The sequence below is a fragment of the Pelobates fuscus genome, chromosome 2, assembly GCF_036172605.1.
Source record: "Pelobates fuscus isolate aPelFus1 chromosome 2, aPelFus1.pri, whole genome shotgun sequence".
NCBI lineage: Eukaryota > Metazoa > Chordata > Amphibia > Anura > Pelobatidae > Pelobates > Pelobates fuscus.
The window spans coordinates 84,434,176-84,460,720 of NC_086318.1; the positions used below are offsets into that span (position 1 = coordinate 84,434,176).

Consider the following 26,545-nt stretch of genomic DNA (forward strand, 5'->3'; position numbering starts at 1 on the left):
ATAATAAAAATTAGGAGAATTTGTTTTACGTTTTGCTTTGTATAGAATGCAAGGCTCCTGAGTCACATGAAGTCACCCAGGGCTACATACAGTGAATTAAATGGGTTTTATCTAGAATTGATAGACAGTTCCTTAATCATATCCCCAAATATATAAAAATCTTATTGTAACATTGTGTAGTATTATCAGAATTTTATTTTCTTTCTTTCCACGACTTATCAGTTTTTTTCTTATCATTTCTATGTATTTTTTTTCCCTTATGCTTTTCCCTCTAAACCTTGGCTTTGCCTCTTGTAAATCCTTCTTATGTTCTGTGATGTAACCAATGTTTTGTGAGCATAGGAACCAGATTTTGACTTGCTTCCAAACTCATTGAACGAGACAGAAGATTTTTTGTTGCGTGTTTTTTTTTTTTTCTTCATCTTTTTTTGTGCGAGTTGACACAAAGGATTCAGTCATTGTGAACCTTTGAAATATTCCTCTGGATTATTTATGGTTGTCACCTTGAAGCTCTTTCGAAGATAATAAATAAAATTATTGGAAATATTTTTGGCAAGCTTTGAGAACCAATTAACATAGCAACGCTTACTATACCAAACTGTCATGGAGACTTCTTTTCTAAAATAATGGCAAGTGAATTTAAAGAATACTGGCGTCATCTGATGTCTCGGCAACATTACATCATCTGCAACACAGTTAGGGTTCCTTCCTTTGGATTTATTCAATACACATTGGGAATCCATGACCACGTAGCTAATCTTTCTTCCTTCTTATTTGTGACTCAGTGTTTAACACTATTATTATAAATTATTTCTTTTCATTAACACCGTCTGTCACACTGTGCCAAACAACCAATACATGTATGAATCACCAAGGTAGAGTGTTGACTTAAACTACCCCGTACAGAACTACTCTTTGCATGACAGATGTACCACAGATTAATATACCGGTAATTTATGGTTACAATTTAATTGATACTTAGAAACTATGTTTGGTTTTGTTTTTTATGAGACTCATAACACTGAATTATAGTATATTGAAGCCAAATTGTATATTTTAGGTTTAAATATTGTGGACGTAGTACAAATCAGCCATGTTCTGCTTACATTTTGCAATATGCCTTTCATATCACTGCAATTTGCAGTTTAGTGATAAAACCCCTGAGTATCATTTAAGAAGAAAATACAATTTTGTAATTTTCACATATATTGCAGAAAACGTGATCTCTAGTTTTGCAAAAGCACAATACAAGCATCTAGAAAATTAGATAATTTTACTAGAGATGGTGGGCTGCTCTTTAACATTCTTCTCATCATTGTATACTGGATGCTTTCATTTTATCAGACATAATTCTCCTGTGTTTGGTTTAATACACAGGCACCAAAAGCCTTCGTGATTCCATCTACTAGGATTGCCATGATGCTTTGCTAGTTTATAGGGATTCTTTAGAGAAAATGCATTGTTTACATGCATTGTTTACAGGCATGTTTACATGCCTAGTAACACCTCCAGGTGCTTCTTTTTTCAATGCTGCAATGTGTGCATGACCTAGATTCAGCATCTCCACGCACTGCATGGAGATGCTGAACACTCCTCATAGAGATGCATTGATTCAATGTGTGCCTAGAAGATGCTGCTTGACAAAGACCGTGTAGGTCGAAACGTTGCGATGGAGTGGGTTCAATAAAATTGCCTGATTTGTACCTTGGAGTGCCTCGACTTTCCTTCTATTTTGTTATTCAGCATTTTGGTCTCTGGTACTGAGACTGTCTGAGTTGCACCCAGCTACATACTGCTTAAAGGGATAGAGTGCAGTTCCACACCCTACCATAACTACTGCTGATTGGCAAAGTGTGACATTTTGCTGCTCATTTACAGTAGCCTTTCAGTGCTTTCCTATGGGAAATCATTGGATTGGCTGATATTATCTTGATTGATGGAAGCTCCTGAGCAGTACCTTCTTGCTCTCACTAAACCATAGAGGGTGCAGGGAGTTGCTACCACCAGACCCCAGGTAAGAAGTCAAACCACATGCTGTAGTGGTTGCGGTGCTTGGAGTGTTCCCTTAAAAATAAACTATACATCTGTCAAAGATATATCCAGTATGAATATCAGATTCCCCCCTTCACGGACTGGTGACATAGATGCAGTGGTTCCTATAAGGAGTCTAGGATACTGTATATCTCCGGACCTTTCAAGGCCGGGTTGGAGGGACAAGAGACTGGCCATCTCCTAGCTCCAAACATTCCATTACACATCAGCCTACAGACCATGGTGTGAAGGAAGGGTTAGGGGACACTCATCAAGCTTCTACACCTTCCACCCAGTATACTCTTATTCTACCACAGGGAAAGAAAGTAATAGTTTGTTTGAGAAAACAATGGCCATCTCATTTGGCAAGCAGCCTATTGAAGAGGCGGGGACTCATCTGACAGGTATATTTTACATCTGTTTAGCGCATGGTGAGTTAGCATTAAGTGACTTAAGGCTGCAGAGGAGACTATGAGTTATTACTCAGTGTTAGGCAACAACACGTTACAGGATTTTCCTGTTTCTACAAATAAAAGCATGCTCTATTTTTATGTCCCAAAAACAACACGAATACAAGAAAAAAAATCAGCACATTATCAATGCAGAAGCAAGAGCTGTCACTTTGGGTTAGACTGCTAAACTGTTCCAAAAAAAAAATAGTTAATAACTTAATATGTTTTATTTTTTGATTAATCTAATACCTGAGTTAGAGATATGCATTACCTAATCTGATTTATTTTATATGCAGAAATCAGTAATCCAAATTGGTTTTATATACTTAGAGTTCTGCAAACATTTCTCGTTATTATGTTGATTTACACTGAGGGGTTAGAAACTAAAATTCACCATGAAACATGCTGGCATATTGTAATATTATGACATACTTTAAAAATTATACATTTACAATAATGTTTTTTATCTACTGACGATAAACTTCACTTTACAAGTGTATATCTTACTGTGTGCAGTTATCTTAAGTAGTAGGTTCCACCATATGTTTTGAGGGCATCTGGTTGTGTTGTACGTGTTACTAGAAGAGGTTTTTGATAGCAGGTGCATGCTTTTGGAAAAGTCTAGTCTTGTCCTGTGTGCTGGTAGAGAGATGCTTATCTAGTCTCTGCTGATGGTGCAAATAAATTCAGCGGATTTTTTACGACCCAGGAATGTTCATGTATGTTGATACATGGAATATAGCTTGGCATGATACAGACCCAGTATTAGAAAAATATTATCCTATTTTGTGATGGAACATCAAACCAACTGATGGCATAGAGACAAACATCTAACCAATGGTAGAGGAAAATCCAGTTAAAGCCTCACTGTCATCTCCCTGCAAAATGAGTATTTCATAAAGAGAGAATCTTTGATCTATGAAATACTCACATTGACTGTGTTGGAATTTCACTACAATTCTAACCCGGTCAAAGGACATACAGAGACAACGTAGAGACTACTTTGTGTCAGTATTTTTATTATTTGACACTTCTTGACAAGGCGGAGCTACTGCCGTTAAGAGGTGTCAATACCCCGGTAGTCACCAGTGACGGCTGCAGGTAAATTAGCTCTATCTATAAAGGTCCTCCATAAACATCTATGATATACTCTTGCGCATGCTCGGCTCCTGGCAACTGAACTGATGTTGGCTCCTGGCAACTGAAGTGCCAGGAGCAGAAGAGGACCATCTGGAAGAAGATGGCGGTACCCAACAGGGACAGGTTCAGGTAAGGAAATATCACCTTTGCCTACTACCCAGGCCACCGGACCCTCAACAGCGATGTCGAAGTCTTTGCAAATTATGCAATGTCCCCAGATGGTGAAAGTGCCACTTTAATCTCTGCTGGTACAGGGAAGTCCATCTAATTTGTATTCCTAAAAATAAAATCTAGATAATCACTTATGGTACAGGTTCAACTCACCTCTGATGGTACGGACAAATCCAGCTCATCCATGTTGGTACAGGGAGGTTTTGTAATGTGTGCTTTCAAAAGCAGTAAATAGGTCTTTATAGAAGATGTTTATCGTGGGTGGACGGTGTCCTCTTGGTTATCAAGGCTTGTAATCTCTTTACAAGAATACGCCTGTTGTTTGTCCAGTGAAATCTTCCTATCTTTTTGCTCTTCTTCTTCTTCTCTATTTCTGAAAGTTGCATGGATATTAGTTCAAAAAAACAACAGGAATTTGGTGAGAATGTACCATAAGGGTCTTTTTGTATTGTTCGAGGGCACTGTAAGTTTTCCCAATAAAATCCATATGTACATATGCACTGGTGGCCCATAAAGGGATCCATTAAAACTAAACAGTAATTTAAATGGAGGCAGCACACTAGGGGATGGCAAATCCTAGTACTGTATGCCAACATTTATTGTACCAATAGGGCATCAGAGTCACCACCCACCATAGAAACATATTATGGTTCAGCCAAGGGACCAGGCACACTATGTAGAAGCAGAGTGGGCCTCTTTGTGAGGTGCATGTAGCTGAAACATTGGGAATCATGTATAAAGAGTAATTCTGGTCTCAAGTTCTAAAAGTGGATCAGTCAGCAGTAACATTCCATTGGTTTCCATGGTGACTATTCCACTTTTAGAACTTTGCCCCAGAATTACTTTTTTCTACATAACCGCCACTGTGCTCATTATGTTATAAGACCACACTCACACACAGTCTTGGCAAGCAGGAAGAACTTAGGCTATTGTATGCTGTCAGACTCTACAGACGTATTCAGAATAAAAAGGATTCTAAAACACAAGTTTATTCTGAATAAGAAAAAAACGATATAATCAGAGGTAGTATAGTATATAGAAGGTCAAGCTTCTGTCACATAAACTCTTGTTTATCCAGGTCTAATATGTTTTAAAAACCTGTCCATGTTCCATTATTTTAAGGGCTGTCATGGGGTATGGCAGCAGTTTGTCAAAGCACCCAGGCAGTGCATTGATTAGGGGCTACACATAATGTGCTCCTTAGTTAGTCATTCTGCGACCCTGTTGCGTGACCGTTCAAGCTGTTGAACAAGTCCTGGGACCTTTTGTTTTTATGACTGTCCTTCTTTACTGCTAGAATTTTGCAGTGATTCTAAAGAACTTCTTACCCTGCCTCTCTCGCTCTTGCAGAGCCTGGTTATTGAAAGACAGTACGTTTGGATGTTTTAACATTCTTTTCCCACTCACGTTGCATATTTATTTTTTGCTTCACGTAAGCTATGTGCTAAAGAATATCATTTGGATAGAAGTCTGAAAAAGGGATTAAAATTGCATACCTTTGGATTCCCAGACTGGAGGTTTTTAAACCTTCGATACATTATATACTTCTGTGTTTATTCTGTTCTGAATGAAACCTAAATAGTTTGCATATTTTTTTTTTTACAAATTAACAAAAGCGCAGCAACTTATTTATTTTTCATTTTTACTCTCCTCACGAAAGGAAATGGGTCACTGTCTGTAGACTCGTATGCTATTCCTGGTGGTCTAAAGTAGAATCGTATAAAGGGGATTATTAATTAAACAGTGAGTCTGATGTCTTGAAAAACAGCACTCAAAATCTGACATTGCAAGTCAGTTTCAGCTCATCACAACTGACAATGAATTCAATATTCGTCTCCAACTTGAGACTTTTGGTCAAACTAGGTAATATGTAACAACCTGTGTTTTGATGTCATTACAATATCTGTATTTTGACCTGCTGTTTCAGGTTGCACACTCACCAGTCACCATGACCCACTGTTTAGTGACTAAACCTTCTTTATTTTTATTTAAAAAAAAAAAAAAAAAAAAAAAAGAAGGGTCCATTAGAGTAGCTATATAATAGATGCATGCTCTTTTCAAACCCATACTGGTATTTGAGAGAAGAAAGAAGTAACATTCACCAATCCCATACCTTTTTTTTTTCTTTATTAAAGGAACACTCCAGGCATCAAAACAACTTAATCTAAATAATGTTGTTATGGTGTCAGGAGGCCCCCAGACACCCTTTCATCTTCAGGGGTTAAACCGTTCTCGAATGGTTTAATCCCAAAGTTGCCTCCAGCGCTGATCTCACTCCCCACCAGGCGGAATCGAGCTTCGGAAATTTCAGTTTCAGGAAGCACGGAGTGCCGCCAGGCAGGGACGCTGCTGATTGGCTGCGAGTGGTCAGCTGACACTCTCAACCAATCAGTGACTCTCCATTCACAAAACTGGATTTGAAATAAACATACATTTTCCAAGCCAGTTTTGTGAATGGAGAGTCACTGATTGGCTGAGAGCGTTAGCTGACTGCTCTCAGACAATCAGCGGCAACCCTGCCCGGCGGCACTGATATTTCAGAAGCCGGAAGCTGTCTGGGAGGGAGTGGAGATTGGCACTGAAGGCAACTTTGAGGTTAAACTGTCGGAGAACCCTTTAACCCCTGAAGGTGGAGTGCACACGGGAGCCTCCTGGCACCGTAGTTAATTAATTTAGATGAAGTTACTGTGGTGCTTTAAGCAGCCTAAACTGTCCTTTTCAATTATATTTAATGTCTTGATTTTAACCCATTAAAACTGTGCAATTAGACATTAAAACATAGTTCATTAAAAATCAAGATAAAATTGGACCATCAGTTATCATAGTTATCAATCTGCTAATAATGTGATTAGTAGGTATTGAGGAACAGTGTAACTGTGCAAGAGTAACTGGCAGAACCAAACTGGCCGAAAATTGCATGTTTTGACGTGCTGCTGTGGTGGCATTTGATTGATCCCCCCCCTTGGATTGTCATTGATTTCAGTTCACCGCCATGGTATCTGTTGTTTGTTGGCAGTTATTAGCCCATTAGGTGAATATTTGAAAATGCCTAACATGAACTTCTAATGCAAACACTATGTATTTATACAAGAATAAAATGTATAAACAATAAACCAGCGAGTGGAGCGCTATAATGAATATTAATATAAATAATGAGGGGTTATACTCACCCCTCCAACATAGTGATACAATGTGTCCAAATGTACATACAAAGTAAAACAACAAAAAGAGAGAATATAGTGCAGATGGTTTACAAAAATAAAAAATGAATAATAGTAGCAATTGGTTGAAACCACTCACGTGGGTTGGAGCCTATAAGTTATTGGCTCCGTAAGTGACTCCTTTTTGCTCTTGAGGCAGCAACACACCCCTTTATCCCAAACGATGTTCTCCCGAAGATATGGAACAAGCAGAGAGAGAGAACCTCATAGGTGGTATTGTACAGATAGTGTATACAAAATAGTGAGATAGTAATGGTTATGCTCACCTTAGACAGAGCCTTGAATTCCTGGCTCTGAGATTTGTTGGCAATATGCTAATTTATTGGGATAGCATTCCCCACATAGTGTTCCTGGAGGCTAGAAAGGACTATATGGACTAATATAAAAAAAATAACGATTTATTGTAGAGATAAAAAATAATAATAAAAACAATATTAAGACTTCTCAAAAGCATATAAGCTAAATGATAGAAAGTCCAAGTATAAAAGTCCAAACTCCAGCTAAACGCGTTTCACTCTTGTATGAGCTTCCTCAGTAGCTGTCTGACAGCTACTGAGGAAGCTCATACAAGAGTGAAACGCGTTTAGCTGGAGTTTGGACTTTTATACTTGGACTTTCTATCATTTAGCTTATATGCTTTTGAGAAGTCTTAATATTGGTTTTATTATTATTTTTTATCTCTCCAACCCTCGTGAGTGGTTTCAACCAATTGCTACTTTTTTTGCTAGATTTTTTTTACACACTACTCTTGGTATTTTAGGGCACAGCCTGTATTTGAGGCTGCCTGGCCGTGCTCGTATTGCAGTACCAGCAATACTAATGCAAATATGTTTCTCAGTATAAACGGAGATTACTCTGCAATACCAGCACCGGCCAGTAGGTGTCACTGTGTATAGAGAGAGGCAGGGATAGGAAGTTACAGCATATCCCTCCCTGCCTCTCTACTCACTGATACACAGGGGAGCAGCTACACAGCACAGTCAGAAAGTTCAGACAGCAGCTCCCAGCCTGCACAGACAGACTACAGCTCAGGGAAGTGAGGGATGAGGGGAAAGGCATCAGGGAGACATGGGGACACTGAGACACTAGGGGACACGGGGAGACGTGGGGACACTGAGACACATGGGGACACTGAGACACTAGGGGACACTGTGAGACATGGGGCCACACACATGGGGACGCTGTGAGACATAGGTAGACACATTGGGACACATGTCTCCCAGTGTCCCTAATGTCTCAGTGTCCCCATGGCTCCCAGTATCCCCATGCCTCCCAGCTGTGGTGTATCACCAAATTAATATATATATTACACAAGGTTCGTCTACATTAAAAGGTATTTATTTAGAAGGCAACAACACTAATATAAATGTATCACAAACACACAGCCCAGACCCACGGAGCAACAACCCTTTTTAAATCTATCTATCTATCTATCTATCTATATAGTTATCCCCTTCCCCACACGTTTGATCTCACCCACGGTTAGGCCTTCACATCTAGTAATGGCTCACTGCTGCAAGTCCAACATCACATCCACCAAGGAAGAAAAGGAAGCAACAGAGTGTAACATGGTTCCCCATGCTAGCACATGGCGTCTGCCCACGTCTGCTCTGCAGCACAGCCAAGAAGGAACAGATAGAGATGAGGATAGGGGGGGAGAGGTTATCTCTTTCCTGACTTGTAAAGGTATTGAATTACCCAATTACCATATCAAAGGATAAAGCTTATCCCCATGTAAGAAAGATCTACATGAACTTGGTCACATGACCCCTGGTCACCATTTTAGTTTGATGACAGAATGTCACCACACCAGCCAGTGTCCTCATGGCTCCCAGTGTCCCCATATGTCTGTGTCCACATGTCTCCCAGCCAGTGTCTGTGTCCCCATGCTTCCCAGTGTCCCTATGTCTCCCAGCCAGTGTCTCTAGGGTCTCAGTGTCCCCATGTCTCCCAGTGTCTGTGTCCCCATATCTCTGTGTTCCCATGTCTCCCAGTGTCTGCGTCCCCATGTGTCTGTGACCCCATTTCTCCCAGTGTCCCCAAATGTCTGTGTCCCCATGTCTCCATGTCTCTCAGTGTCCCCATGTCTGTATCCACAAGTGCCCTCATGTCTCCCAGTGTCCCCAAGTGTCTCAGTGCATCCATGTCTCCAAGTGTCCCCGTGTCTCTGTGTCCCCATGTATCCTAGTGACACGGGACACACTGAGACATGGGGACACTGGCAGAAATGGGGACACAGACACTGGGAGACTAGGGGACTGGGTGACATGGGGACACTGACACTGTGATGCATAGGGACAGCCTGATGCCAGGCTGGCCTTCCAATTCTTTGGACAGACATACCCCCTTTTTGGGCATGTTCGCCCCTTCTGGCAGTTCTGGTCATGTGATTCGCATCAGTGGCCTACTCTTTTACCCCGCCCATTGGCTTCCTGCTTCACTGGACACTGCTGTTGGTATGGATTTACTTGAAAGATGAAAGCATAAATTAGATAAAGAGATTAGCACACAGTATGTGTTTTCTTATAGCTGCATCCTTTGAGTTTCCCTCCAACACCAACTCCATCAGATACATGACGCTTGGGAGGTATGACTGTTTTAGTGTTTTTCGTCGATAAGATTCTGTAATTAGGCCCCATCATAATTGTCAGCACCAGGCCCACTGGGCTCTTAATCCGGCCCTGACAACATTCACTGTTTAAACGATAATTTCATGTATTTTAGGAATAAAGCTGACAACATCCACGGGGCCTGTGTTGAAAAGTAATTGGCACTTTGGTTACTTAAACTGCCAATTGGTTTTGGGTTTATTATTTTTCTTAAATAAATAAAATGTGCAAACGGAATGTTATGTTGACACGTGTTCTCTTTGTATTATATTACATTTCGTATGAAAATGTTTAACAGTTTACCATTACAAACATGCAAAAATAAACAAATCTGGAATGGTGGGAATACGTGTACACAGCACTATATTATATGCTGCCCTTTCTACAATCGGCATTATTAAGAATGCCAACACTTTCCTTACAAATATGTGTGAATGCAGTGTTTGTCATTGATAAGGGTTTAATGTAAATTACAATGTTACATAAATTATAATGTTACATACAATTGATTTTGTCCCTGTTCAATATTTTTTTCTGCAACGTTAGGAGCGATTGCAAAGGGAAACAACATTTTACAATTAGCAATCTTACAATTAGATTCATTTATATAGCACAAATTCTGCAGCGCTCTACAATAGGAAACAAGACAAACAATTAATTCTAACAAAACACGTATGACATATGAAAAAGTAGGTGAATGACACCCTGCCCAAACAAGCTCACAAAGGGATTGTACTAATGTCATGTGCTAGCTATCCAAAACTTGTTTGGGATAGATTTTTATTATTAATTTTTATAATATTATTATTTATTTTATATTATTATTATTTTTTTTTAAACAGTGGTGTGGATTAACGACGATAGCATATTTGTAGATATCAACATTAAAAAAGTTACTTTAACTGTATTACACAACATGCAACTAGTGGTTTTTTTTTTATCTACCAGAGACAAGATCCCATCAATATAAATTATATCAATATTTTAGTATGAAATGATTTGGGGTTTATGTTTAATAATCTGATTTTTATTTTGGCAACTCACAACACAACTACCTTGCTTAACTCACTTGCTGTAGACAGAATAATAACTTAGTCACTCCACAGGGTGGCGCTAAAGATCATAAATACAAATGTCAAAATAACATAATAAGTTTATTAGAAAAGTCTACAATGTGTAATCCAAACAGGGCCAGACCTATCATACATAATGCAATAATGAAAAAGTCAATCACAAACCAAGACAGGACCATCAGGAAACAGCAGCAGCATGTAACTAATCCTGCAATCTAGCAAGCCCTATTATTTTGATACTTAAGACATTTAGATTGCTATTAGATTTTGTTTTTGAGCAATAGCCGTGTTACACCCTTCATAGCAGACCTACTCACTAAGCCCCAAAGGGAACAATGGCATTCAGATGTCCAAATATGACTGTTCCTGACCAAAGTTTGCCATGTGAAACCTGTTCAGCTATTTGCAAATGTAAAGATTTAACTCATATTTGCACATACATTTGGCACAAGCTTACTGAATTGCAATTAAATGTATTCATTTTATTAATTTAGTTCCCATAAAACAGACTACTGGACATGTATTTCTTTCCCAACCCCCAACTGTAAACTACCCCAATGCTAAATGACTCTTACATTTTTAGGCTGTTTTAAAAAATATATATATATAAGCTAGGGACATTCATCTCCTGTCCATTAAAGGAACATGTTAGGTATGAAAACATATATTCCTAATGCTAGTGCCCTAGTTCATATTTACATTCAGGGTCCCCCGTTTTGACCTGTAAAAAAATGGTGAGAAGATTAAATTTTTTCCAGTGTCAAGACTCACTTGGTACAGCCGCCTGCTACTCCTAACTTGACGTCATCCTGGAGGCATCACTTCCATGATGATTGTCCAATCCAATGTTTCTCATAGAGAAGCACTGGGTACGAGATGTGCATGGGTGGTGAGCGCAGCCAATCAGATACTTCCCATAGGGAAGCATTGAATTCAATGCTTCATTCTGTGCTACACTTGATGACATTCAACATCCTCTGTGTTGCAGTTCCTCAATGAGGCATGTTTAACTCTTCAATCAAAACATTACTGTATTTACTGAACAGCAATGTTTTACATTGCGTGGATAAAACGACGGGTCCACTGCTCCAAGATTAAGATGAAGCAGTGTGGGTGCCTTTAGGGATCCTTTAACAATTACAATTGTTGCCAGTCGGCCAAAGCTACTTTAAAATAAAGCTCACCACTTTCATAAGATCTACATTAAAATAGCAGGGACCCATTTGATCCGATTCAAATTCAGTTTAGTTGTTGGTGAATAAAGTGAGGAAATTTATTAGCCAAATTGAAAGTGACAGAATTTGCTGAAATGACCCCCTGAATGACATTTAAGGTTTTTTTTTAACTGTGAGTCAGTATCAGTGACCCGGTCAGCCAGTTTGTTACAGATTGGAACATTGAGGTTCCCATCACTAGATAAAGTAGAACTTACATGTCATTTCATTCCGAGACAAAGTGCTTTTTCCATTAACCTTTGTTTCTGTAACATAAACAGTTAAAAAAGATTTAGTATCTCTAAATTGTGTTGTTCCGAAACAGGGTAAGAATGAAAAGTGAGATGTGAAGGAATGTATTGATGTATTTCTTTTTGTTTGTTTTGTCGCTACTGTAACTTAATTAACTTACTTAGCCAAGGGCTGCACAAGCCATCAAGTGAATGTCACACGGAGGGTTAAGTGTGTCAAATAGCTGATTCGTTGCTTTTCTAAGACACATTTAGTAAAATCCAACAGCCTGCTTATTGCTATTTATACATACATTTCGTGTATTCACAAAATGTGGGCGTTACGGCACACCAGGCATTTGTTTTTCTTTGCAGCCAGTAATATCTCTGCCAAAAACTTGTTCGACCGGTACTGTACGTCTGTTAATGACGGTGTAAAATACCACTGACAATAGATTTGTCATATTCTTTTATACATTCAAGTAATGAGCAGCACAGTCAGGGCTCCTCTCATGCTGACTAAGAGAGAAGATAGAAGACTATAGAAAAGGTAAAATATTATCCATCAGTTAAATATTTGCTGCAGAATTATAATACATTTATAACAGCATGGGGTTAATGGGGGCAATTATTTTACCTCTTTGCATGCCAGATTGCTGTGCCTAGTACCCAGGCCTGACCACAGGCACCAACTAAGCTGCCTATGGCATATTTAGCTTCAAATTCCCTAAACAAAAGTGATTTAAAGGAGCATAATGGGGCACATACCCTTCAATGGACCCCATCTATAATTCTTTTTAAAAATGGTTAGTTTCAAGTTTTTTATACAATCGTCATGCCTGTAAGAACGTTTGTTGTAGAAGCAATCATTGGAATTTTCTCAAATGGCACTCAAATGGTTAAAACTACTAATCACCAGTATTCTGATTATTGATCCAGTGTTTTCAGGTACTGCTGACTTATAGATTAATTTGATTGTGAAGACAGCTATATGTATGCATGTCGTTTCTTTATTGAATATTTTTACGTTGATATAGTTTGTAGACATTAATGAAATCATCCTCTTATTTGTGACTTATTCTGAGCATAATGTATTTTTTACGGGGCAGAAAGCAGTTTGGAGAGTGGGATATCCATGTTTGTATTACACTTTTACTTAGGACTGAACTCTATGATAAGACACACTTTTATCCCTGATAAATGAATAGGAGTTTTCCCATGGCAGACTATGAGGAGACTGTCGTTCACTTGGCAATGACAGGCTTATCTCTTGCAGTACAATCCAACTTCAGTTAGTAGCTCTGGGGTAGTCAAAGAGTGACACGTTGGATGTATTCGTTGAATGAAAAGTTGTGGTGACATAAAAACCTATATGCAATATGTGTTCAAAATAGCTGAAGCAAAAAGCAGAAACAGCAGAACCTCTTTGACTCAGCTAAGTTTGAGAGCTTTCTAATTCAGAGATTGTAGGCTACATTGTGCAATTCTGTTCTTGAAACACCACAAAGCCTTGCCTGATAAATTAACCCTTTTTACCTGTGTTCTGGAAAATTGTTCTCATGGTCAGATGACAAAATGAACTTCATAACTGTCATTCGGGGCTAAACAAAGTCATGGGGGCCATAACAATTACTCACAACACCATAGTATAGAATAGTTCATTTGGAAACATAATTGACTTAGAGGATTTCTCTAACTAATCTATTTTGATGTAAAATTTGCATATCCCAGGTGACTTCCAGACAGTTCATGGTTTATTGGAGAACCTTGTCAGAATTCAATCACAGCACCATAGTCTAAATCAAGGGTAGGCAACCTTTGTCACTCCATATGTTGTGGACTACATCTCCCTTGATGCTTTGCCAGCATCATGGCTGTAAGAGTATTATGGGAAATTAAATCACATCATCTGAAGTGCCGAAGGTTACCTACCATTAGTCTAAATATTATGTTAAGTTAGGCATATAACTTAATTTGGTTTAACCCCTTAAGGACACATGACGTGTGACATGTCATGATTCCCTTTTATTCCAGAAGTTTGGTCCTTAGTGGGTTAAGGCACTGTTCATACAGTTGTGGCAGGACAAAGCATAAGTCATATTAAAAACCTAATTGTTTGTTGTTATCAATCTACAATCTCTATGTGTACATTAGGAAGATAAAAAGAGCGGCCATGTTGTTTTCAAGGCACTTTTAATTTAGCTTTTATGCTTTGAATACATGTTTGTGATGAGACTAACTTATAAGTGATGGAATGTCTATATTATCTAAACACATTTTTAAAACACTTATCAAAGAGTTTTCTTGAAAGAAAGAGAATATTAAGACACCATTTGTACTACATAAGATAAGAATTCCTTTTAATAAAGATGGCTTCTCTCAGCAACGTGTGTTGTCCATGTCGAATATGGGAAGACTAAAAATTAGATGGCAGTGATATTTCCCTTTTTTTTTAAATTCTTTATTTTTGAAATGTTTTCATTGTCGTTGGGGTAAGGGTACAGAATAGAACAAGGGAGTAAGATTGTTGTTACAAAGTTCGCAGAGCTTAGTTTCGCTGTTAATGACAATATGAAACAGGTTTATAACGATTTTTCTTTGGTTACAGTATCTGTTGTTTGTTTGTACAATATTACTCTGTATATAACATTTGTTGCTGCTCTAGATCTAAGGATTGGGGAGGGGTACAAAATAGAAAAGGGATACGGGTGCCCTATCGATTTTTGTTTTTTAAAATTCTTTATTTTACGGTTGACATAATTGACAGGTACACGAATGTTGCACAAAAGGTATTGCGTGGGCTTATGCAAAATCCAAAGTGCAAACAGATCAAAAAAAGCATTGTGATACGGAGAGGCATATACAGGTAGAGTAGTTATCTGGTAATGCAACGTTATTTTTTCGTATGCGATTCTGTTCTGACAATTTTCTAAACATTTTAAACAAACCAAAACAAATATAAACAAGTTTGAACGTACGGTCACGATTCCTCGTTGCGGCACAAGGAACAGTAACTAAAATTTAAGGGGTGAGAGGGGATTAAACACAGTTCGAGGATAGAGTGTGGTTGTAGGGGTGGTGGTGGGGGAGTGAGTAGGCGTCCCTGACCTGTGGGTTGTGTAGTTTGTCGGTGTTGACTCAAATTGTGATTCTACATTTAAGACTAGCCAAGTCATGTGATTTTACAAAGACAAGGAATTAAGTATAGGTTGAATAATCTTACTGCATGATACATATCTCAGATCTGGATTGACCTTCGCCCGTGATGAGTGTATCACTTCGCGTATCTCTAATTTAATCCACAGAAGTCGACCGTGATACAGTTCTCACACATACCAAAACCAATCCCATAAATCACTTAGTGAACAAGGGGCGTATAAGCTGAGCAGGCAGTTGTGATCCCTCATGTTCTGATAGAGCTAATAATTATCTTTTACTATCTCTTCCTTTCAATTTCTTTTAGGGGGGAGAGGGGTAGATTTGGTTTGGAGTGTGGTGTGTGATACTTGGGCTCGAATCGTTCTGGTTCTTTTTTTTTTTTTTTTTTTCTTTAAGTGGCGGTGGTGGGTTCCATGAGCCACAGGTCCCATATTTTGTTACAATGTGTTGTGGTGTCATGAATGAGCGCTGATAAACTGTCCATTGATCTGGCTTCATTCATTTTCTTTTTTATGTCAGTGAGTGACGGGATTGTGGGTGCACCTCAGTGGGAGGCTATAGCTCTCCTAGTGGCCAAGGCTAGTTTGTTATGAGCTCGTGGTGTACCCTCTAGCGGTTTGGATAGTAGCCACAGCCACGGGTCCCTTGGGATGGTGTCGTGTAGGACTCTTGAGGCCAGGGCTACTATGTCTGTCCAGATTTGTGTGATATATGGGCATTCCCACCACATGTGGTAGTACTTTCCTTTTTGGCCGCACCCCTTCCAGCATCTATCCGATGTGGAAAGTCCCATTTGTTTGTGTTTTAGCGGAGTGTGGTACCAGTGCATCAGGGTTTTGTATGCCTGCTCTTTATGTGTTACGCATATTGTTACCATCGCTGTGGCTTCCCATATTGCGGTCCAGTCTGTGGGGTCTGCGGGGGGACCCAGATCCCTTTCCCATGCTATGACATACCCTGGTGGTCGGGTCCCTGTCGTTTTGAGCAGTTGTGTAGGTTGTGGAGATCTGGCTTTTTTGTATGGGGGCATGGATACATGCCTGCTCAAAGGCGGTGAGGGGTGTAAGGCCGGCTTGTTTATATGTGGGGGTATCCAGAAGGTTTTTGATTTGCAGGTAGCGGAAGAAGTCGTGTGTGGTGAGTGGTCTGGTTTGAGGTAAGTCCGTGAACGCAATGATTTTTTGGTTCCGGAAGAATTGATATGTCCTGACGAGGTCATTGTCTTCGTAGTGAGCGAAGTCTTTTGGGGTCATGCCCGGTGTGAAGTGTTCGTTTCTCAGGATTGGTGTGAAGGGCGAGGGGTTCGTTGTGAGTGCATGTTTTATGGAGAGTTTGTTCCAGAGTGTAATGGAGGTGTCAAGTGCTGGTGTGGTGAGTGGGGGTTGTGGTCTTGCTTGTTTTGGGACCCAAATATAGAGGGAAGGGAAATCTTGGCCAAATAAGTCATGTTCAAGGTCTACCCATCTTTTCAACCCTATGGGGGCGTGTAGTGCCTTAATCTGTGCTAGTTGTGCTGCATGGAAATAATGGAGGAAGTGGGGTAAGCCAAGGCCCCCGGATCGCGTCGGGAGGTAGAGGATGTCTCTTCGTATCCTGGCATGCTTATTGGCCCAGACGAAGCGATCTATTTGTGTTTGTAATAGTTTAAAGTCCTTGGCGACTACTTGAACTGGTAGCGTCTGGTATAAGTATAAAAATCTCGGTAGGAGATTCATCTTTATGCATACTACCCTTCCTAGCCAAGAGACAGAGTGGGATTCCCAAGTTTTGAGGTCGGCCGTCGCTTTTAGCAGTAGGGGGTCAATGAGAAGTCCCAAATGATTAAGGTGGGAGGGGTAAAGGATTTAACTCTTTGAGTGCTGTTTTTGGATTTAACCCTTCGAGTGATATTTTTGGTAAAATTCAACCAATGTCTTTTAAAAATTAGAAATAGAGAGACTTAGAGATTGCTAAATGACTACATGGAGGAGAAGTGGAAATTGGTAAATTGCCAAGTGAATTTAAATACCAAAATTGCTTAGATACATTAGAATATGGGACATTTGGGACTTCTCATTGACCCACTTTCCTGGACCAATGAGATCCAACCCTTCCTCCTATTTAAACTGAACTTGAACAGGAGCTCAGTTCCCCTCTGAAGAGCCAGAGTGGCGAAACGTACGTCAGGGGCTCTCACCTGGCGTTATCCAGCACACTGCATCATCAGTGTCACATTCTATCCCTGTCAAGATTTTCTAACAGGGTTAGACACACGGCAACACTGACTCATCTGCTCTATCTAGAAGCAAGTTCAGCTAAATTTTTCTCTAGCCTGTTTTGGCTTTCTGCTGGGAGGTTGGGACTTTATATCACTGCACTAGCGATCAGGAGAAATCAGGCTTTTTGCTAAGGGGTGCCCTCGAAGGCACAAGTTGCTAGGGTCACTAGTGACAGGCAGATAGTCTCCTTTACTATACACCATATTATCTGCAGTTTTCTCTCTCCCCTCCCCTTTTGATTATCAGTTTTGTATTTGAGCTTTTCAGGAGCTTAGTCATCCTTTCACGCTTTACCAGTATTAGCGATTTAAATACTGCAAATTTACCGGTCTCTCCCAGAACCTTGGTTTAGCAGTCTGAGAATCTGCCAAAAGTTGTTTGGTCAATTTGGCTAATATACCGACTCGGCTACTTACTACCTAAACGTCTGTATATATGTGCATTATAAACGGCAAGCTTATTTCATTACAGACCGCTTGCACAGCTACTTTACCGCTATAATGTCTCTAAATAGTGTTTTGAAAACGGCAAGCTCATCTATTTAATGATCATACCGCTTGAACAGACGCTCTGCTATATACACTCAGTAGCAGGTATTTAGTTAGCAGCTTACACCGCTGTATACACTTTGGTGGCTTTGTATCATTAACAGTATAACCCTTTCGACTTTGTAAGTCACAGTGGCTCACTGTTTTGTTCCACTGTCTCCTGGTGTTGCCACATTTTTTATATATATATTTATATTTGTGTTTTGGTGGGTCACTATACCAACCGCTACTTTTATTTTTAGTTATAATTAAAAGCTAAGTTTTATTGTTGGGAATTAACTACCTACTTTTTCCCACTTCAGTTTCCCTCTCTATTCACTCTATTATTTTGTATTTTGGTGAATTTATTTCACTAGGGGTTAACCCCCAAGTAGGAGAAATCCACTTATATATCCCTCCAACCCCCCCCCCCTTTTTGACGGAATTTTTTTGTGTTCGTAGTCTGTCTACCATCGGTGACATTGTGGCATTGTAGTCGCCGCCTACGATTTTGAGGTGGCCTGGGGTTAGAGCTAAGTGTGCTTGGAACGTGTCCCAGAATTATTTATCCGGGGTGTTCGGTGCATATAGTGAGGTTATGGCATAGTGATATTTCCTTTTAAACTGGTATGTACTAACATGAAAAACGGCACTACAGCTTATTGTATTGGTTATGGTGAGTGCCTCCAGATTTTGTTTTCAAGAGAGGTTACACAAAAAAAAAAAAAACAGCACTCTCGAGGCACCCAAAGCTCAACATAGCGAAATTTTACTTACTTATTATCTATTCGGATTTGGACTGGGTAGGCTTTGGGTTCCAGGAGAACTCTCATTGCACCATAATCACTTCAGTAAGCTGCAGAGCTTAGGGTGTTTTGAGTGTTCCTTTAAATTTTGACCAGAGCCATCCTACAGCAATTGATTTTATTGTGTAAATTTCTAAAAGTCGAATACATTTTGTTACATATAGAAATATAAATATATTCTTGTACACACAAGCCCTCATTTCTTAGTATTCAGAAGAGTGACAAACAGGTAACAAAAGTAGGTAAGGGAATTAAGTCTTTGTTCAGATGTTTTGATTATTGTGGAAATTGGTTTGACAATAAACAAAAGCAATCAATCACACACCTATTGCTAAGGAAGAAGCAATGGCCTAGATTAATCACACCCAATTATAAAGGCTGACTGAGAAATAATGAAATAGAAGAGTCATTATGGCAGATTTAGGCACGTGACTAAGTGACTAGGACTCTGTGCTATGATAACTGAAAGGCAGCTTATGCAAATTATGTTTTAGTGAAATGTTCCCTTTCTGTCTGCTGCCATTGACCCATAGCACTAAAATCAAGAGTTCTACATTTTTCAGAAGCAAAACAATTCTCTTCTCGTAGTTTGTTTCATATCGCCTGCTGCCAGAGTGTGTTAAAAAGCGTGAATAGGGGGGGGGGGCCAAATGGATCTAATACCTATGTGACCTCGTAGGTTAAACCTGTTCTTAGGGTTGCCAGACCTATTGTGTATGTAGAATTCATTGATTTATAGATAGATTGGTAGCATGATGAATGAATTAATCACAGTGGGAAATTGCCTACATGATTAAGAAACTATTTTCAATTGGCAAGCATATGAATGCTGCATACTGTTGTACAACATCACTAAATGACCCAGCATTGTTCGATAAAATGTGGTCAATGTGTAACCTCTTTTGACCATAGATGCAGTTGCTTATGATATGTAGCAGTTTTCCATTAATACTATGCCTCTACACTGCTTTGTATCTAATGTTACACACTTGATTTTGGATACATTTTCCATTCTTCCTGGATATTTCTACGGTGTCTTGGAGAAATTAAACTAAAAAAAGGGAAATGTACAGCAATCATGTACGAGCACATCGCAGATTGATCCTGTAGATTCATGCGAGCTAAGCGGGAGCTATGTGCATGCAAGAGTTCCCTTAGAGCCCTGTACTGACGTGCCACAGTCTGAACATACCCAAGCTGTAATGCTGCGAGGCACAGTCAGAAATTGTAGATTATTGCTTAAATTCCTTGCTGTAAATCCAGGTAATGCAGGTGGAGTTTGGGTAGCTGTAAGTCATGGCTAAAAGTGACTTATACTCAGCACAAAGAGAACTAGCGGGTGAATACTGGGCATATCTAATCACAATCCTTAGCTGAAGAATTAAGGCATTACTCTAGTGCCTTGACGAGTCATTGCATGTGGAGCATTCTGTCACTTGCATGCCATGACCTGAGGCATGCATTTAGAACTAGTCACCTTCATGTAATCTAGCATGGAATGTGGGGCAGAACAACCCCTTCCTTCCCCAACTAGCTCTTCCGCGGAATAGTCATGCATGTAATGTGCCTTTTTAATACCACATATCCACATTTCATATACCATAAACACAAAACTAGGGCACACGGTGAAAGACGTACTACCTGTCCTTAGAGCGGCCAGGCTTTAATGTAGAATACAGTCTGACAAACAGACAAAAGAGTAAAAAAGGGACAAGACGAAATGGAGGAGTACAGAAATACGGACTGCTACACGATTAAAAAGTGATGAGCAATGAGGCGCATATATAAGGGCTGTAAAGTGGGGAGACACCAAAATGCTGCACAGCCTCAATGGCAGCATCCAGATATTTAAACTTAGACTTGCTCATTCTCTCGCCTGACAATCTTTTGTGTGTTTTCTTCTTCCGGTGTAGCGCTGATTTTTAGGGGGTGATTTCTCTGACATCTGTCTTTGGTTTCTTTTTTTGATGCCACTATCTCCCACCTATCATAATGTATCTAGGGGTTCAAGTTTAAATTCCACCAAGTTATACCAACTGAGTAAAACAAGATAGCTCCCAGGTAAATGGCTACATTATAGCAAAATATGAACATTGAAGAAACATGCATAAATTCATTTCAGTAACAATTCAAAATAAAGCATTAAGTCATTTTATTTTAAACAATAAACACATTGGATTTTGTTCATATAAAAAAAATAAATATATTCATTGACCATAGCTGTAAAATCATTGAAGGGAAAAGTGCGAGGAAAACAAACTAGTTTAACCCCTTAAGGACCAAACTTCTGGAATAAAAGGGAATCATGACATGTCACACATGTCACACATGTCATGTGTCCTTAAGGGGTTAAAAACCCCTTCTGTCACTTACCTGGGTCCAGCACCCATGTCCCTCAGCGCTGGCTTGGGTCCACCTTCACATTAGGATTGCCCCATCGGAGAGCATTATTCAGTGCTTTCCTATGGGGATTCCAGTGATGCTGGAAGCAGGCCCGGACTGGCCATCGGTCACACCGGGCAAATGCCCGGTGGGCCGCGGTGGCCGTGGGCCGAGGCCGGCAGGGAGATCACAGGATCTCCCCTGCCGGACCCTGCAGGGCCGGCACTATCCTAGCGCCGGCCCTGCTGTATTCCATGGAGGGCCGGTGGGGAGATCAAAGATCTCCCTCACCGGCCGACATGCTGTTAAAGGCGGCCACCGGCAGGGAGAGAGGGAGGGAGCCAGCCTGCCAGCAGAGGAACCCGGCAGAGCTCTAACTTGCAGCTCCGCCAGGTTCCTCTCGCGAGATCTGGCGCGTTGCCATGGCAACGACCGGATCTCGCGAGAGTGAAGTCTAGCCCGCAGGCTGGATGGCAGAGTGACTGAACCCCCCTCCCACTCACCAGCGTGCCGGTCCCCCCCTCCCAGGCTAAAAGGTAAGAAGGGAGGGGGGGACATACATTACTTATTTTTTTTGTTTTTATTTACCCCCCCCAAACACACACAATCCCTTCTAACATGTATACAGAGCACTCTCACACACATCATCCCCAGCACTATCACACTCAGCACTCTCACACACATCATCCCCAGCACTATCACACTCAGCACTCTCACACACATCATCCCCAGCACTATCACACTCAGCACTCTCACACACATCATCCACAGCACTATCACACTCAGCACTCTCACACACATCATCCACAGCACTATCACACTCAGCACTCTCACACACATCATCCACAGCACTCTCACACTCAGCACTCTCACACACATCATCCACAGCACTCTCACACACATCACACTCAGCACTCTCACACATCATCCACAGCACTATCACACTCAGCACTCTCACACATCATCCACAGCACTATCACACTCAGCACTCTCACACACATCATCCCCAGCACTATCACACTCAGCACTCTCACACACATCATCCCCAGCACTATCACACTCAGCACTCTCACACACATCATCCACAGCACTCTCACACACATCATCCACAGCCCTCTCACACACATCACACTCAGCGCACTCATACACATCACACTCAGCACTCTCACACACATCACACTCAGCACTCTCACACACATCACACTCAGCACTCTCACACACATCACACTCAGCACTCTCTCACACACACACATCATACACACATCACACTCGGCACTCTCACACACAGCACTCACACACACATCACTCACACACACATCACTCACACACACATCATCCACAGCACTCTCACACACATCATCCACAGCACTCTCACACACATCACACTCAGCGCACTCATACACAGCACTCTAAAACACATCACACTCAGCACTCTCACACACATCACACTCAGCACTCTCACACACAGCACTCACACACACACATCACACACAGCACCCTCTCACACACACACATCACACTCAGCACTCTCACACTCAGCACTCTCACACACAGCACTCTCACACACACATCACACACAGCACTCTCACACACACAACACACAGCACCCTCTCACACAGCACACACAGCACTCTCACACACACACAGCACTCTCACACACACACATCACACAGCACTCTCACACACACAACACACAGCACCCTCTCACACACACAGCACTCTCACACACACATCATCCACAGCACCCACACACACAAATCACCCACAGCACCCACACACACACACATCACCCTCACACACATCACACCTCACACACACACATACTGCACCCCTCACATACACACAGAATCCCCCCGACACACTGCACCACACACATACACAATACTTCCAAACATATATATATATATATATATATATATATATATACACACACACTAGATTCCTTGTAAGCAAACACATACTACACTCCTAAACACACACTCTCTACAAACAATACATCACCTATACACACACACTATAGCCTGCATGCACACTCTTTCTACATCCCCTATACACACATTCTCTACAGCCCCTAGCCACATATGCATTACATTACACCACAAACACAACACGCCTAAAACCAACCTTATAACACAATACCACACCACAATCAGCTCACTCTGCACACACACAATACCACAAGCAGGCTCCAAACACATGCACAATACTCTTTCCTGGCATTTTTGTCTCCTGGTATCCATTTATAGAGACACCAGAGACAAGTTGCAAGGAAACACAGTGCAAGCATGTTATTAAATTTGCTTGCGCTGTGCAGAACAAATACAGGGCTTTTTTTCTCATGCTAGAGCTCTTCAGCAGAGTTCTGCGCATGGTCTGCCCTGGAAGAGCATTGAACCAACATGCTCACTTTGAGAGGGGGCGTGCTTGTCATTAGTGATGACAAAACACACCCTCTCTGCCCCGCCCCCTTCTTAGTGGGCCGCTGTGGTAAAAAAATGCCCGGGCCGAATTTTTTTCCCAGTCCGGCCCTGGCTGGAAGTCCTCATGCATAGCGTTAGCACGTCCAGCGTCATATAGGCAACCAAAAGTCATCTAAAGACCCGGAAGCCCTTCTAGTGACTGTCTGGTAGACAGCCACTAGTGGTGGAGTTAACCCTAGCAGGTAATTATAATTACATGCTCAGGGTTACGTGTGGTGAGACACTGCACCCAGACCACTTCAATGAGCTGAAGTGGTCTGGGTGCCTATATTGTCCCTTTAACCCCTTAAGGACCAAACTTCTGTAATAAAAGGGAATCATGACATGTCACACATGTCATGTGTCCTTAAGGGGTTAATGACCTTTCAGTATGCTAAAGTTAGCATAGGTCTGGCAAAGAGCAGGCCATATTTCTTCTCCAATGTTATCATTCAATCGTATTCCATCCCCTATCTCCTGCAAGGGTGCAGTAGGTTGATGTGGGTTCTGAAGTGCTAAGCCAGCAGACACTGCCTATCGGAATCATGTGTGGCTATTTAAACATATTCTGGCATCATTGTATAATTGAATTGATGAATGTTAATTTTTAATGCCTAAAGAATTGTAAAAAAAACAAAGAGTTAAAGAATAAAAAAGCCTACAAAAACACATTCTGCGCTCAAAATTGTCTCATTTGATAACTCTTGCATGTCTGAACAAGAGATAGTGTTTATTGGATGGTTGTTGTCAAAGGGTGACAGATCACCTTTAATTGAGGATTAATTATAATTTCTATAGTTTATCACGAGTGATAATGCATGCATACCTTCCACTGCTATACTGGCAGGCCTATTGGCTGACTGGTTTTAATGGCTGACTTAAAGTTAGCATTGCTACAATAATAACAGCCATGAAATGTTATCAGATATCTGCTCCCTCTTCTTTAGTGTCATTTGTTATTTATACGTTCTGTTTTATATTTAATCATTTGTTTTTTAGCCTGTTGATTTTATCATCTCAAGCATAATTAAAGTTTTGGTGGTTTATTTCAGATCTATAAACATTTAAAAAAAAAAATAGATCTATACAACATATTTCAACGTTATCTCATTGTGGACATAAATCCCATAAAGTAACGTTAATGCTCGACAGGCAATGTCTGTGTTTGCCACTAGTGATGCAGGGTGGAGGAAGTACACTGTACAAGATAATTTAAAGTTCAATCAAAGTTAGTGCTCATTCATTAGTACAGGTAGTGATCCAAATGGGGAACACAGAAATTGCCCCTTGAGAACATGAATACCAGAAATACTCCAGCTAAGTGTATATTTTAATATCTGCATATGCTACTGACTAATATCTGCATATGCCCTTTCCAAATCCCTGTCTGATCATCATTCCTTCCAACAACCACAAAACAAGTCAACATTATATAGCAGAAAATAAGCAGCGTAATTAAAGGGACACTATAGTCACCAGAACAAATACAACTTAATGTAATTGTTCTGGTGAGTATAATAGCTCCCTTCAGGCATTTTCATGTAAACACTGCCTTTTCAGAGAAAAGGCAGTGTTTACATTGCCCCTAGGGACACCTCCAAGTGGTCACTTCTTAGATGGCCACTGGAGGGGCATCCTGGCTCAGGGCTGCACAGTAAGAAGCCCTACCATTCAGCGTCCCCACGCTCTGCATGGAGACTCAGAATTTTCCCCGGTGCCGATTCTAGCCAATGCATTGGATTCGCTAAAAATCGGGCATTGTGATGATGTCACAAAGGGGGCGGAGCTAATGCCGGCAGACCCGCGCAGCACTGGTAATAAGGTGAGTTTTAAACTTTTATAGGGGAGTTAAGGGGGGGAAAGCAACCTAAATGGTGGGTTTAGCACTATAGGGTCAGAAATACATGTTTGTGTTCCTGACCCTATAAGGATCCTTTAAAAAAAACAAAAAAAAATACTTTCTTGCTAGTTGCATCCTGGTGTGTTACATTTTTAGTTTTTGGCTTTAAGTATACTAATTCTATTACTAAACCCACATATCTTGCATGGTTATGTGTGTAGTGATGGTGTAATTAGGCGTGTTTATTGCAAATTCTTCGTGTCATATCAATTGTATTTAATATACATAATTTTATTATTTAATTGAATTGTGAGCAGAACTAGGTTAGAAAAACATCTCATAAAACTAAACTAATCTCATATAACTACACATTATAGTTAGCATTTCATAAATGTCTGTTCTACGTCAAAAACACACTGACAATAAAAGATCACTCTTTTAATACATTTTTGATGATGTCATTCTGTATAAAGCTGAATACCGTGTATACAAAACAGTAAATGAATACAAAATATAAATATGAGTGATCGTGTGAAAAAAATAGTATTTCTAAAATCATTGTTTCCCTTATAGTTTAGAAATCAATTTCTCTTTAAAAGTAATGTATTATTGATATAGTGGTACAAACCTAGATTGTACATGTAGACTCATGGAGTCTTTTAATTCATGAGTCATTAAATGAGCTCTTCATAGGAAAAAAATATATTTTTAGTAGATATATACTTCCCTCAAGAAATCAAACATGCATTTAATATTTTTTGCATATTTTTTGGAAGTATTAAAAGGCTAGTCTACATTTGCATTGGAACATTTTTCTGCAGCTACTGTAAGCATCCATCTTTCTTGTTTGTGCTGGAAATTGTCCAATCAGAGACTTCTTATTGAGAAGCCTTGCAGACAAATTGTGCATGCACTTGACTAGCCAATCATTTCTCCTCAATTAGAAATGTATGCCGGGCAAGTGCCAAGATCA

The 26,545-nt window shown here is 40.3% G+C and overlaps 1 protein-coding gene across 2 annotated transcripts in view; it reads left to right on the plus strand.

Moving 5' to 3' along the window:
- Window positions 1-26,545, plus strand: part of ARHGEF4 (Rho guanine nucleotide exchange factor 4) — a 176,740-nt gene that overhangs the window by 66,119 nt on the left and 84,076 nt on the right. The gene's annotated exons all lie outside the window — the stretch shown is intronic.